This window comes from Lissotriton vulgaris, chromosome 8 (assembly GCF_964263255.1).
Source record: "Lissotriton vulgaris chromosome 8, aLisVul1.2, whole genome shotgun sequence".
Taxonomy (NCBI): Eukaryota; Metazoa; Chordata; class Amphibia; order Caudata; family Salamandridae; genus Lissotriton; species Lissotriton vulgaris.
In genome coordinates this window covers 1,073,248,926-1,073,263,274 of record NC_141696.1, presented here as the reverse complement: position 1 = coordinate 1,073,263,274, position 14,349 = coordinate 1,073,248,926, and positions in this window count along the sequence as shown.

The following is a 14,349-nucleotide window of genomic DNA, read 5'->3' as shown; positions in this document are numbered from 1 at the left end:
CCTTTCTTGCATGACTACCTAAGGGACCCACAACAATCTCTTATTCATCCTTGAACACAGGATGGCTTTTTCTGTCCGGTATTGCAATGCTTTACTACCTTCTTCCATAATAGCTCACATAAATTCAAACTGAAGCAGTCCCTATCCCAGCCCTCCGCAGTTTCTATGGGGGTTCCACAGGGATCGGCAGTATCACCAATACTATTCAATTTATTACTAGAACCTTTGGAAAATTCTCTGAACTCCAAGAATATCCTCTTCGATAGGTATGTGGATGACACTCAACTGTATCTGAAAATCACCTCCCCAGCGACTTCATCTCACTGAGCTCTACCCTTTTGGATACTCAAAACTGGCTCACTGACAACCACCTCATGCTCAACATCTCCAAAACAGAATTCCTTCTCATCGCTCTTCCTAATCACACCCCAAGGTCGCCCACTAGCTGAAATATCATACTGCTTTCAATTGCACACCCCACATTATCGACTCTGTGAAATCCCTCAAAATCACACTTGATAAGCACTTGAGCATGCAGAACCATATTAGCAATGGGCCTAAACACCAGACGAATACATTAAAGAACCTAAATCCTTTCCTTCCACAAGAGGACTTCAAGATGGCGGTGCAAACTCTGGTACTGTCTAGGCAAGACTATGGTAGTCCCACGCTCTGTGGATTTCCCAAATATAACTTGACCCCACTAAAAGCGTACACTAATGCAGCAGCTAGACTGATCACTGGTTCAAAAAGAAACAAGTACATATTCCCTGCTCTCAAATCCCTAAACTGGCAGCCATATGAGGCAAGAATACAGCTAAAGATAGCCTGCATGACTTACAAGGCCGTACATCCCAAGATTCCCAAGTAACTCGCTCAAAAACTAGAACTATCTGGAGGTTGCAGACAGTCAAGAAGTGCAAGTTCAATGCTCTTAAAACCACAGATCTTCCACAAAATGAGAATGAGTCGCAGAGCTTTCTCAGGAGCTGCACTAAGGATCTGGAACTTTCTTCCACCGGAAGTCCGACAAATTTCCTCCATGACTACCTTCAAAAAGGAAGTTTAAAAAATCCTAATGGCTAAGTTCTTGCCATAAAACAGCTATGGCTCATTGAAAGCCACTTTATTGACTATTAGATTGTTGGATACCCTTGAATCCCAGCATTTGCCTGCCATGCTCACTTGTGTAGCGAATATTATTGAACATTCTTCTCCATGGTCTGTATCCCCTTAACATAACTATGTTGCAGGACTATCTTGGTGTTTTATGCATATTCTTGTAATATCTATCCAAATTGTAAAGAGCTCTGATACCTGCCCAGGCTACGTTCCTGCTATATAAAACTTCAAATAAATTAGGCCACAGGTAAGCCCACAGTCTGCATAGCATTTTGCGATTTTTGCAAGATAGCAGAATCCACTGGGGGCCTGGAAGACCCCTCCTCAGGTCTAACTCTGCCCACCCAAAACTGGTGTATTCCCTTTGAGAATTCAATCAATCAATCAATCAACAAAATTTGTATAGCGCGCTGCTCAACCGTAAGGGTCTCAAGGTGCTGAGGGGGGGGGGGGGGTCGCTACTGCTCGAACAGCCAGTTCTTGAGTTGTTTCCTGAAGGAGAGATGATCCAGGGTCAGCCGTAGGTGAGTGGGGAGGGAGTTCCATGTCTTGGCTGCCAGGTAGGAGAAGGATCTTCCTCCGACTGTGGATTTCCAAATACGTGGGACGGAGGCGAGAGCGAGGCTGGTGGATCGGAGCTGGCGGGTGGGTGTGTAGAATGTGAGGCGACTGTTGAGGTATTTTGGGCCCGTGACGTGGAGAGCCTTGTGTGCGTGGGTGAGGAGTCTGAACGTGATCCTCTTGTTGACGGGGAGCCAGTGCAGGTCTTTCAGGTGGGCAGAGATGTGGTTGTGGTGAGGGATGTCCAGGATGAGACGTGCTGAGGCGTTCTGAATGCGCTGGAGTCTTTCCTGGAGTTTTGCTGTGGTTCCAGCATAGAGAGTGTTCCCGTAGTCCAGATGGCTGGTGACTAGGGCCTGGGTGACCGATTTCCTGGTTTCGGTGGGGATCCATCGGAGGATCTTTCGGAGCATACGCAGGGTGTTGAAGCAGGATGACGAGACGGCGTTGACTTGCTTGGTCATCGTGAGGGAGGAGTCCAGGATGAAGCCCAGGTTGCGTGCGTGGTCCGTTGGCCCACGGCAGGGGGCCACCAGGAGTCGTCCCAGGCAGAGGGAGATGGTCCGAGGATGATGACTTCTGTCTTGTCTGAGTTCAGTTTCAGACGGCTTTCATTCCTTCCTGGAGGTTGGCTCTGGTGGTGGCGGGGTCGTTGGTGAGGGAGAGAATCAGCTGGGTGTCGTCGGCGTAGGAGATGATGTTGAGGTTGTGTTGGCGAGCGATGGCTGCGAGAGGGCTCATGTAGACATTGAAGAGGGTGGGGCTGAGTGAACGCCGCATATGACTTCGGCGGCCGCGGATCGGAACAGGGGGAGGCAGACTCTCTGGGTTCCTCCGGCAAAGAACGAGCTGATCCACTCCAGTGCCGCTCCTTGGATTCTAGCATTGCTGAGGCGCTGTATCAGGGTGCGGTGGCATATGGTGTCCAAGGCTGCTGAGAGGTCTAGGAGGACGAGGGCATCAGTTTCCCCGTTGTCGAGCAGGGACCTGATGTCGTCAGTGGCTGCGCTGAGGGCGGTATCAGTGCTGTGGTTTGCTCGGCAACCGGACTGCGAGGGGTCGAGGGATTCATTGGTCATGAGGAAGGCGGAGAGTTGTATGTTGACCGTCTTCTCGATGACTTTGGCTGGAAAGAGGAGAAGCGAGATGGGGCGGAAGTTCTTGAGGTCCATGGGCACCGCAGTGGGTTTGTTCAGGAGGGCGCTCAGCTCGGCATGTTTCCAGCTCTCCAGGAAGGTGGCGGATGCGAAGGAGCTGTTGATGATGTTCGGGAGTTGGAGTGCGATGTTGGAGTCGGCTTTGTTGAAGATGTGATGTGGGCAGGGGTCGGTAGGGGAGCCAGAGTGAATGGTGTTCATCAGGCGGGTGGTGTCTTCGGTGCTGACAGGGGTCTAGGTGCAAAGGGTGGTGGTGGGGGGCTCTGGTTCGGTGGTTGGGTGCATGGTCAGCGCACCGAAGCTGTTGTGTATGTCGGCGATCTTGCGGTGGATGAACGAGGTGAGTGAGTCGCAGAGGTCTTGCGAGGGTGTGATGTCGTTGTTGCAGGCACTGGGGTTGGAGAGCTCTGTGACAATACTGAAGAGTTCCTTGCTGTTGTGGGTGTTGTTGTCTAGTCGTTCTTTGAATGTTGTCTTCTTGGTGGTGCGGATCAGCTGGTGGTGTTTGTGAGTGGCGTTCTTGAAGGCTGTCATGTTTTCTGCTGTCTGGTCGTAGCGCCAGGCTTTCTCGAGGGTGCGGCAGGTTTTCTTGGAGTTTTTGAGGTCGTTGGTAAACCACAAGGCTGTCCTGTTGCCGGATCTGCTGGGAGGATTCTTCAGTGGTGCGAGTTCGTCGGCGCAGTTGGTGAGCCACTGTGTGATGTTGCGGGCTGCTTCGTTGGGGTCCGTTGTGTTGGTGGGCGGGTTTTGGCTGAGGACGGTGGTGAGCTGGACGGCGGTGATCTTGCTTCAGCTTCTGCGGGGAACCTGTTGCGGGTGGTGGTGGGTCGTGGTTCTCCTGAAGTTGAAGTGTGATCTGTCCAGTGAAGTCCGGTGGAGTGGCTGAAGGAGATGTGCTTGCTGGAGGAGAAGATGGGGTCAAGCGTGTGTCCGGCGTAATGGGTGGGGGTGTTTACCAGTTGCTTGAGTCCAAGGTTGGCGAGGTTGTCCAGCAGGGCAACGGTGTTGCAGTCCTTGTTGTTCTCCAGGTGGAAGTTGAGGTCCCCTAGGAGGATGTAGTCTGTAGAGATGAGGGCGTGCGGACTGACGAAGTCTGCGATGGCTTCGCTGAATTGTGTGCGTGGTCCCGGGGGTCTGTAGATCAGGGTGCCTCTGAGGGTGTTCTTGGGGTCGGTGTGTATCTGGAAGTGGAGGTGCTCGGTGGCGGTCAGAGTGTCATCGGAGTTGGCCGTGATGCGGATGGTGCTTCTGTGGACGATGGCGATGCCTCCTCCGGTTTAGTTGACGCGGTCCCTCCGGGTGATCTTGTAGTCTTCCGGGATGGCTATGGCGATGTCGGGGGCTGAGGAGGCGTTCATCCATGTTTCTGTGAGGAAGGCGACGTCTGGTGATGTTGTGTCGAGTAGGTTCCAGAGTAGCAGGTGTTGAGCAGGATGCACTTGAGGTGGTTGTTGCTGGAGCTCGGCTTGGCGGGTGCGGTGCAGGTTCGGAGGCAGGTGTATTGGCAGGCTTGGCAGGTGAAGGGTCCCTGGGTGCGTTTCGGGGTGGCTCGGTAGCAGGGGGGGTTCCGGCCGGCGTTGAGTGCGAGGAGGGTGGGGCGTCGTAAGTTCATCGGGTGCACTGGCATCCTCGAGGACCAGGGTTCCTGTCGCTGGGCGCGGTCCAGGCGCGGACGGGCATAGATGGGCTTGCCTTTGGCATGCCCGCTGCGCACGTCCACTGCGCTTCCGTATGGCGACCTCCATAAATGGCGAAGTGTGAGGGAGGAGAAGCTGGGAGGCGGGAGCGGGGTGGCCAATGGACGGGATTCAGAAGAAAAGGGGGCGGGCCGCAGGAGAGCAGCGGCAGGGAGCGGGGAGGGGGAGAAGCGGTGACAAACATCCACAGGTACACGGGGACGGCAAAATTACAGGGACACAGCTAAAACAAGAGACTGGCAAAAATACAGGGGCACAAGCTAAGGCAGAACAAAGAAACAGGCACAAGTCACTACGCAAACAATCCAGGCACTCAGCTGGAGCGAGGCAGCAGCGGAGGGGTCAGGGGTCCTGGCACTCACGGGAGGGGGGAGCCGCACGGTGTGTGGAGCGACCGGCCCTGCAAGCAGGGACAAGGTCAATTCAAAGGGTCCTCTAGTGACACTGTGCCAGAGTTCTGCCAGCTCTCCCTTTGTTTCACTGAGAAAACAATGCCCCGGCTTGTTTCAGAGTTGCAGCTAGTCCCCTTATACAGATTTCTCCCCTGCTCGCATCCTCGCTCATCCTAATCCTACCAAATTAGACTAGTTTTCTGGGAGAGACTTTCAACTGTTAGTTGACCAGCAGTGTACTTAAGCCAAGCAGAGTCGTTCAGACCCTCAATCTCATTAGTGCTTGCCGAAGAAAAGACTATAATATTCAAATTACATAATCAGACACACAGAGGAGCAACACGAATATTTGATATACCTTTGAAACCCAGGGAAACATAGGAAAAACTGCATCAGTAGCTTCTCTAGGTTGAGACAACCCAATATTAAAAAAATGACGGACTTACATTTTAGTCAAGAAGAAAGAGGACATTTCAGATTTCAAATGAAATGATGTCCTAAACAGGCCATAACCAATGTATTCTCAGTCCCATCTGTGATAGGGTTACTCTGTCCAGGGCTGGCTTTAAGGCAGTGCGACTGGTGCGGTCGCACTGGGCGCCGACCTGTTTAGGGGGGCTCTGTGTTTAGCAATGTCTTCTGATGGAAGAGATAAGGAAATCTTTTGCACGTGGTTGGGAGAGAATCCGAAAAAGTTGTCATGGGATGTGGGGGTGCCAAAAGTGATTGTTGCAAAGGGAGCCATCTGCGCTAAAGCCGGCTGTGACTGTCCAAATTCCGGGCTCTCGCTTCAATAAGCCTGTAAACATGCTCATGTGCAACCAGCTCAAGACCATTTACCCTAGCTGCACAGTGGCAGACCTTGTTTTAAAAGGTGGCCACTAGCGATTACAGCTCAAGTCCATTTCAACAGAAGATTACAGAGAGTGAGTCTTCCTTAGGGGTTCTCACTCACAGTAGAGATCCAGAAACAAGAACATCCGACAATCAAAACTGGAAGAGCGAGTGTTCCGGTGAGAATCCACTTCCTCACATATACATTTACAGGTAGGATGATAGTTATCAAGCAGCGCATATGACTCCATCCTTCAGGTGCACAGCTACCACTGTCCACCAAAAGGTGCTACTACCTTGTGCTGTATGAGGGAAGTCGCTGTACAGTTGTATGATGTGTTGTCACCTGGCATTTTAGATTAGCGCCAGCTGTGAGGATTGAAAAAATAATGTCGAACGGTTCTTATGGAAGAGATAGTACATATGCGGTCAACTACCAAGTACTTGTGGGACATCGTATAGAAAGTAAAAGTGCCATGCTTATACATTGTGTAGGTTATCTTGACGTCCTTTCTGGCTTTCTAGAGTTAGGCCCTAGCTGCAAGTCTTTACAATCAGCGAGCCCGCATTGAAAGTCCAACAAGATTGTTCTATAGACTAGAAATACCTCACTCATGCAAATTATAACATTCCAGTAGTGAATTGTTCTTTCAGTTTACTTGTTGCCAGATTTACCACTACGAGGAAATCTGGGGGCTTATTTATGAGCCCTTGCGTCAGTTTTACGCCGCTGGTGCGTCACTTTTTGTGACGCACCAGCGGAGTAAAATATGTGCCTTGTTGCACCATATTTACAGAGTGACGCATCTAGGTAGATGCGTCACTTTGTACACCTCTGCGCTACATTATACCTGCGTCAGGTATAATGTATGCAGAGGGGGCGTTCCCCCGCAAAAAGCCTCGTAATAGTGACGCAGTGAAATCTATGAGATTTCACTGCGTCACTTTTAGGATGCTGTTGCGTCAAAATCTTGCGCCTGCCTCACAGCAGGCATAAGACTGACGCAAGCCCTTTCACATGGGGCTTTCCCCATTTGAAAGGACGCATTGCTGTAGTTGCGTCACTTTTGTGACACACTCCAGCTATGCGTCACTTTTGCACTTACAGATACATCAGAAATACTGACGGATCTGTAACTCCTTGCGACATGATGCGTCATACATTAAATATGACGCATCAGGTATGTCTCAAGGAGGGAGGAGTGAAAAGTAACGAATCGGTGTTTTCACGCAGCGATGCGTCATTTCTCATAAATGAGGCCCATGGTGTTTCCTACATTAGTATGCATTCAAAAGACTATTTCTGTGACAAATCTGCATCCAATATACATCCTTCACGATCATTAAACAAGGCCGCAGTGTGCACCATTGCTAACTACTATTGTTTTGTTGATGTGCACAAAAAGGAGAGCAATTTTTTGACATAGGGAAACTATTGCATGATTAAAATGCCACTAGAATAATTACAATTACGTTGAATAAAATATGTTTTTTTTCTTTTGGATGTTTTAATATTTTCTGTGTTAATTAATATTTTCTCTTTTCGTACAATTTTCTAGAGCACTTTATCAAGTCCCTTACATAGGCAGTGACACGATGGTGAATTATGTGTAATGTGGCATGCTTTGGTTACGATCCAGTTTTCGCATGGCCACGCATTCACTATTTGCTACGACATTTGGCAGCTAAAGTGAGCAGCTGCACCAACTGCTTCACTGAAAGACAAATTGCATGGCATTCTACTGTGTCAAGTCTATGACTTTGCCCAGATACTAATTCTTGTTGTAAGACAAATTGGATCCATTTGTCAAGAGCAGAAAGATAGCCCTGCTCATGAATGGATATTGTTAATTAAGAAAGGTTTTTCAGTAGCATATTTTTAGGCAGGAAGAGATAACCATCCAACAATACCTGAAAATAAATGACTGTTTTGGGTTTAACAACAACAATCATAATAATAATAATGATAATATTATTATTCACATAATTATTGTAATCAAAAGTAGCCTTATGAAGGAATTCAGCCTTAGTCTTCTGTGGTTTGCAACTTGAATATCAACACCAAGGTATCGATGTGACACAATGTCAAGTACAAACTATTGGAAATTAAAAAGTGACAGGTAAGTGAGTCTAGATTTTCTATTCCTAACTCCACACATATGTACCCTGGTGATTATATATATATATATATGTACCAGCAATTACCTCCTCTGTTCCGAAGTAAGCCAGGACAAGTGCGACGCGTTTCGCCGATAAGGCTTGCTGACGCTCGTCTGAAATACAGTGACGGCCATTTTTAAAGTGCTCAAAACACACCCCCAGTGTATACATATCACCACTATGGTAATGTGGGCTGCCATTTTATACAAGTACTAGTAACACAGCTTCATTGTATGCATATAATACTGGTGTCCTGATAAATCATTGTATCGTATTTGGAACCATTGCTGTAACGTCTGCATGTTGAACGACATAATTGTAAACAAAAGTTTAGTGCTTGTGTCTAATATTCACAAATATGAAAGCCAATTCAGCCAGGCACCAATAAAGTCTGCAAATTATTTAAATGGACACATAGTAAGTCCGATGCAACTAGAGTCTTCCCAATGCCAGACATTAGCACCAAATCGACATTTGCAGTCACGTGTTATCAGTCTACACGTAACCTTGACTTTCATTGGATATTCCACCGCAGGCCTATAATACGCCTAATGCAATTGGGCCCCGCTGCTAGGATACAAGATGTAAACAACGTGCCGGCTATTTCCATATTGATGACTGGTGCAGCCCAAGTGGGCAAGTGCTATCGATATAGATATACTGGCTGAAATATCAGGCGTATATAGTACATATTATTCAAGTCCTTGCCCCAGTGGGCAGTGTTGTACAAAATTATTGCCAGACATAAGCAGGCACATGATTCCCTGAGAGAATCAAAGTTGGTGTCCAATATATCCATAGTCGTGGAATAAGTCTTTGCCCAAGAGGGCAATTACAACTTCATACCATATTGGGCCTTGACCAGGTATGTACACAATGTTCAACACAGTCAATGTTCCTATTCAACAGATTCATTGTATCCAGCAGTTCCCCACATTACCTGTGAAAAAATAATAATTAAACTTTACAAAATAAAACTAATTAAAATACAGACAGCAAAATTACTGATTCATAACATAAAATATACATAATTATTCTTCATACAAATGAACTGACAGTTCTTCACTGGTGTTAAGCCCTAACGGGGTCAGACATTGAAATTCAATTCTGTATTTGGACTCAAGCTTTCTCATAGAGAGTTCATAGTTGCCGCCTCTTATTCCCAGATCAACACAATCAATAACCACCATGCGTAGTTTAGTCTCATCCTGCATGTGGTACTCAAAAAAGTGTCTTGCGACCGGATATTGTCTGTTGAGGTTGCGTATAGCTCTCAGGTGTTCTAACACCCTCTTTTTTGCCTCGTGCTTTGTACTGCCCACATACCACTTATTGCATGGGCATATCAATACATAGACACTGTATGGGGTATTACAGGATAGTCTCTTTCTGATAGTAAATTCTCTGGAAGTTCCTGGTATCAGTAAGTTTTTACAATCTCTACTGTACTTGCAAGCCTTGCATTTCTTGCAACATATGAACCCAACATTTGTAGCATGGTCAGGTTGACTGTTCTCAGTCACGTAATTGTGACTGAGTTCATCCCGTAGGGATTTGCCCTTCCTGAACGTGATCTGAGGATTGTCACCCAGGTACTTCTTGAGATGTTCATCGGTATTCAAAACATGCCACTGTTTTTTAAACACCTTTCTTACATCCTAAGATTGTCCAGAGAAAGTAGTAATAAATCTGATTGTTTCAGATTGAGTTTGGGGCGGTTTGGGAGCTAATAGTTCATCCCTAGTTTTGTTGTTGCTGCGTTCTACAGCTTTGGCAATTACTTTGTTACCATATCCTCTCTGCCTGAACCTCTGGCACATCACAACTTCTTCTTTTTTGTATCCATCTTGAGTACTACAATTGCGCCTGGCGCGTAATAGTTCTCCATAGGGGATACTATAAACAAGACTCTTGGGATGGCAACTCGAAGCCCTCAAAAGACTATTACCTGAAGTGCTTTTTCTGAAGAGTTTAGTGGTCAAGATGTTATTTACCACTTCCACTTCCACATCCAGGAATTCCATCTTAGTCTTACTGATATGTTCTGTTAAGATTAGGTTCAAAGTGTTGACTTTCAGTTTGTCAATGAACCGTTTGGCCGAGTCCACATCGCCATTCCAAATAAAAAAAATATTGTCAATGTATCGCAGCCACAGGGACACATTGTTGAAATCCGCCATCTCTTGGACAACCTGCTCCTCCCACCAGCCCATGAATAAATTTGCGTAGCTGGGGTGAATCAGGTTCCCATGGCTGTGCCCTGTGACTGGTGATACATGACGTCATTAAAGTAAAAGAAATTGTTAGTTAGACAGAAGTCTATCATAGACAGAAGCATTTGGGAGTGTAGTAACAGTGAGATAGACCTGGTGTTCAAATAATTCTTGACCGCTTTCAAACCTTGTTCGTGTTGAATACTGGTGTAGAGGCTCCAAATGGATGCCATTAATAATGCTCAAAAATTGGGTAGTGTCCTTGACATATGATGGTAATGCCATCACAAAAGTTCTCAAATAGTGGTCAATATATTTGGAGGTGTGCTCAAGGAGGGAACCAATGGAGGACACAATTGGGCGACCCGGCGGGTTACACTGATCTTTGTGGAGTTTAGGGAGGAGGTACAGTATTGGGACCTTATATTGACCACTATTTGAGAACTTTTGTGATGGCATTACCATCATATGTCAAGGACACTACCCAATTTTTGAGCATTATTAATGGCATCCATTGGGAGAATAATTTCACACTGGCCACCCTAGATGTCAGCAGCCTCTACACCAGTATTCAACACGAACAACAAGTGTTTTGAGCACTTTAAAAATGGCCGTCACTGTATTTCAGACGAGCGTGAGCAAGCCTTATCGGCGAAACGCGTCGCACTTTTCATCTGCTAAATACATTTCGCAAACACATTCCGGGTGTCCTGGCTTACTTCGGAACAGAGGAGGTACTTGCTGGTACATATTTAAGGCCGGTCGGTGGCCTATCTGGGACCGTTCCACGACAGCCCAAGGTGCGCAAACCGGCACTGGAGGAGAGAAAAAGATATATATATATATATATATATATATATATATATATATATATATATATATATATATATATATATATATATATATATATATATATATATATATATATATATATATATATATATATATATATATATATATATATATATATATTACCTACTGGTGGTCGCCAGTAGATAGGTATAGTTAGGACCTAGTTTCCATAGGAAAAGTAATGTTTGTTTTCCCAATAACTTTGGCGCGGGATGACGAATCTTCGCAAAATTTCCAAAACTTGTGAGGCGCTCTGGTCAGCTCCTATCCTGGAAGTTTCAGGGTGATTCGGTCAGCGGGGGCCGAGAAAAAAGGGGTCCCAAAATGTGTTTTCTCCATGTTAATTTCCATAGGAAACTTTAGACACGGCTACAGCCCGAACTGCTAAAAGGAATTATACCAAATTTGGCAAAAAGGTAGCTCTTGTTTCAGAAAGAACCCTTTTTGTTAAAAGGTGTATATTCGTTCAGTAGATCCTGAGAAATAAAAAAAGAGGTTGAAAAATTAATTTCCCATCAGAAACTTCAGACACGGCTACAGCTGGAACTGCTGAACGGATTCACACCAAATTTGGCAAAAAGGTATTGCTTGCTTCAGAAAGTGCTCTTTCTTTTAAATGGTTTAAATCCGTTCAGAAGTTGCTGAGAAAATCAAAATATAAATGTTTCGATATATAGAGGCGTGGTGGATCCATGCACCCTCCCGACCAGTAGCTTCATTCTAATTGGCTGTCAACAATCCAAACCAGGAAGTGTTGGCAGCAATCTTGTGCCTTGCTAACCGAGGCACAAGAAAACAGGGAAACAAATGCAAAAAACAAGAAAAGGGGGCAGGGTAGAAACACCCTGACACCCTGGGCCTGCTCCAGGGGGTCCCACAAGGACCCCAGGGCCAAAAAAAACAAGTCAGGCAAATTTGCGCTGAATGCGCGAATCTGGACGAGAAAATTTAAAAAACGAACAGCGGGCTGCCGCGCTTTGTTGTATTGAGGCCCCCGGGTGGGCCAGGTCCCAGAGGTACAGAAAAGAATGTGTGGGGGGCCCCTAATCTCCCCACATTGCCTGGGGACCGCCACCCCGGGGCTTGTATTTTAATGGATAGGGGCCTCCAAGGCCTCCCAAACCTTCGGGTCCACCACCCCACGGGGCTTATATTGTTAATTTTATGGGGGCACACAGCCCCCCCGCTGCCCCGAAGACCGCCACCCCCGGGCTTTTAAAAAAAAAACACTACACCTGTATGAGGGGGACTCGAGCCCCCCCACATGCCCCAGGGACCCCCACCTCCCCGGGGCGCTAATATTCAAATTTGGGGCCTAAATGCACCACGGGGCGCATTTGAACATGGTGAAAGGAGGGGGAGGGGTCTGAGGTGACATGGTGCAAACACGCCCAGTGGCGCATTTTAAGTTGGGGGATTAAGTCCCCTTGAATCCTGAGGGTCCCTGGGGTCCAACTAGCCCACCAGGTACCTCCAGTTAGCGCCACAGTGCTGCGTTGCAGAGAGGTGTAAAAAGGGGTGTGGCCTCTGAACACCTCTCTGCAACGCAGCCCCCTGGCTCATACTGGAGGTACCTGGTGGGCTAGTTGACCCACAGGGACCCTCAGCATTCAAGGGGACTTAATCTCCCAACTTACAATGCACAAGGGGGTGCATTTGCAGAGTGGTGGAGAAAGGGGGCATGGCCTTTGTCTACCTCTCATTAATCCCACTGCGTGGGTTACTGGAGGTAAAAGGTAGGCTTGCTGGCCCCTAAAAGACCTCCAGCAGTGAAGGGGCTTCAATCCCCATCCAAGAGCATGCTAGGGAGCGCGTTTGTAGAGTGGTGGGCAAAGTGGGCGTGGCCTGGTACAATGATGCTGTGTGGGACTGGAGGTAATAGTTTATGAAGTTGGCCCCAAGGATGTCCTTGGGGCCAACTACCCCTCTTGCTACCTCCAGTAAGTCCCACACAGTGGGTTTGTTAAGATGTCTTCGGAGGCCATGGCCTCCTTTCTGTACCACTATGCAAACGTGCCTCGTGGCAGTCTACGGGATGGGGATGAAGTCCAATTTAGTCCTGAAGGAGTTTGGGTGCCAAGAATCCCTCCTGGTACATCTTGTAAGTCCTATGCATTGGAATTCCTGAGCGTTCGTTGGACGCCCAACACCCTTTCTCCACCACTTTGCAAACGTGACTACTAGTTAAAGTAGCATATTTCTGCACCTCTGACTTAGAGGTCGTTTTAATCCCCTTGCCCTTTTATATACTTGGGCCTTACAGAGGAGGTCATGCTAATTACAGGGGTACCCCCAACACATAGTGTTCCCTAGTGTATGTAGGTGTTTTTACTCTATTCTAAGTGTCTTTTAACATAGCACTGGCTCTAGGCCTGGTTAGTCAGAGTCAGTTACCACCAGTACCCGTCTGAAAAAGTTGTGGGCACAGGATGATTTTGGAACAAGGCCTCTTTCTGCTGTCTGTTAGTTCTTTCTGCACATATCTTGCTTCTTCCTGCACTTTTCTTTGTCGTTGTGGACTACTGTGTGGACTACTGTTGCTTCTTTCTGCATTTCTTTTGCTTCTTTCTGTGCGTTTTTTCTTCTTTCTTCACATGTCCTACCTCTGTAGGCATAGTTAGAAACTAGCATTTAAAAAACTTTCAAATTCAATTAAAAAAAAAACATAGGTTTCAGGCAAGTTATAGTTAGAAATTACCATTTAAAAAACCTTTGCAATTCACTTAAAAAAACATAGGTTTGAGGCATGTTATAGTTAGAAATTAGCATTTAAAAAACCTTAGAAATTCACTAAAAGAACCATAGGTTTTCAGGGGCGTTATAGTTAGTTGGACATTTCACTCGTACTAAACCAGAGAAATTCCCCCATTATAGTTAGTTCAGCTAACTATAACTCGCGCCCCCGCAATGTACTGTTGATGATGTCACATATTACATCACTCATGACATGGTCAAAGCTGAACTAACTATAACGGGGGAATGTTTTTTAAATGCTAATTTCTAACTAGAACATGTATGAAACCTATAAGGGTTAGAAAAAGTAAGTTTATACTTCCGTATATGCACTTACTATTTGATATTTTGTCAACTATGTTCTTGTAACACCATGTTCTGGGGTTGGTAATCAGTAGTACAAAAATACTCTGGTCGGTCATGCAAATCTTCAGTGACTTGAAATATCATGATAGCATGTATAATCATTATTAATAACCCCTTGGGTGCTAAGGACATGGTAGACACATCCTTAGCACTGTTGCTCAGGTTTCCAGCATGCCCTAGCACCCACCCACTGTGGAAGTGCTAAGGCTCCCCCCGCTGGTCCAACGCAACATGCCTTCACAGGGATGGCAGCTGAAGTGCT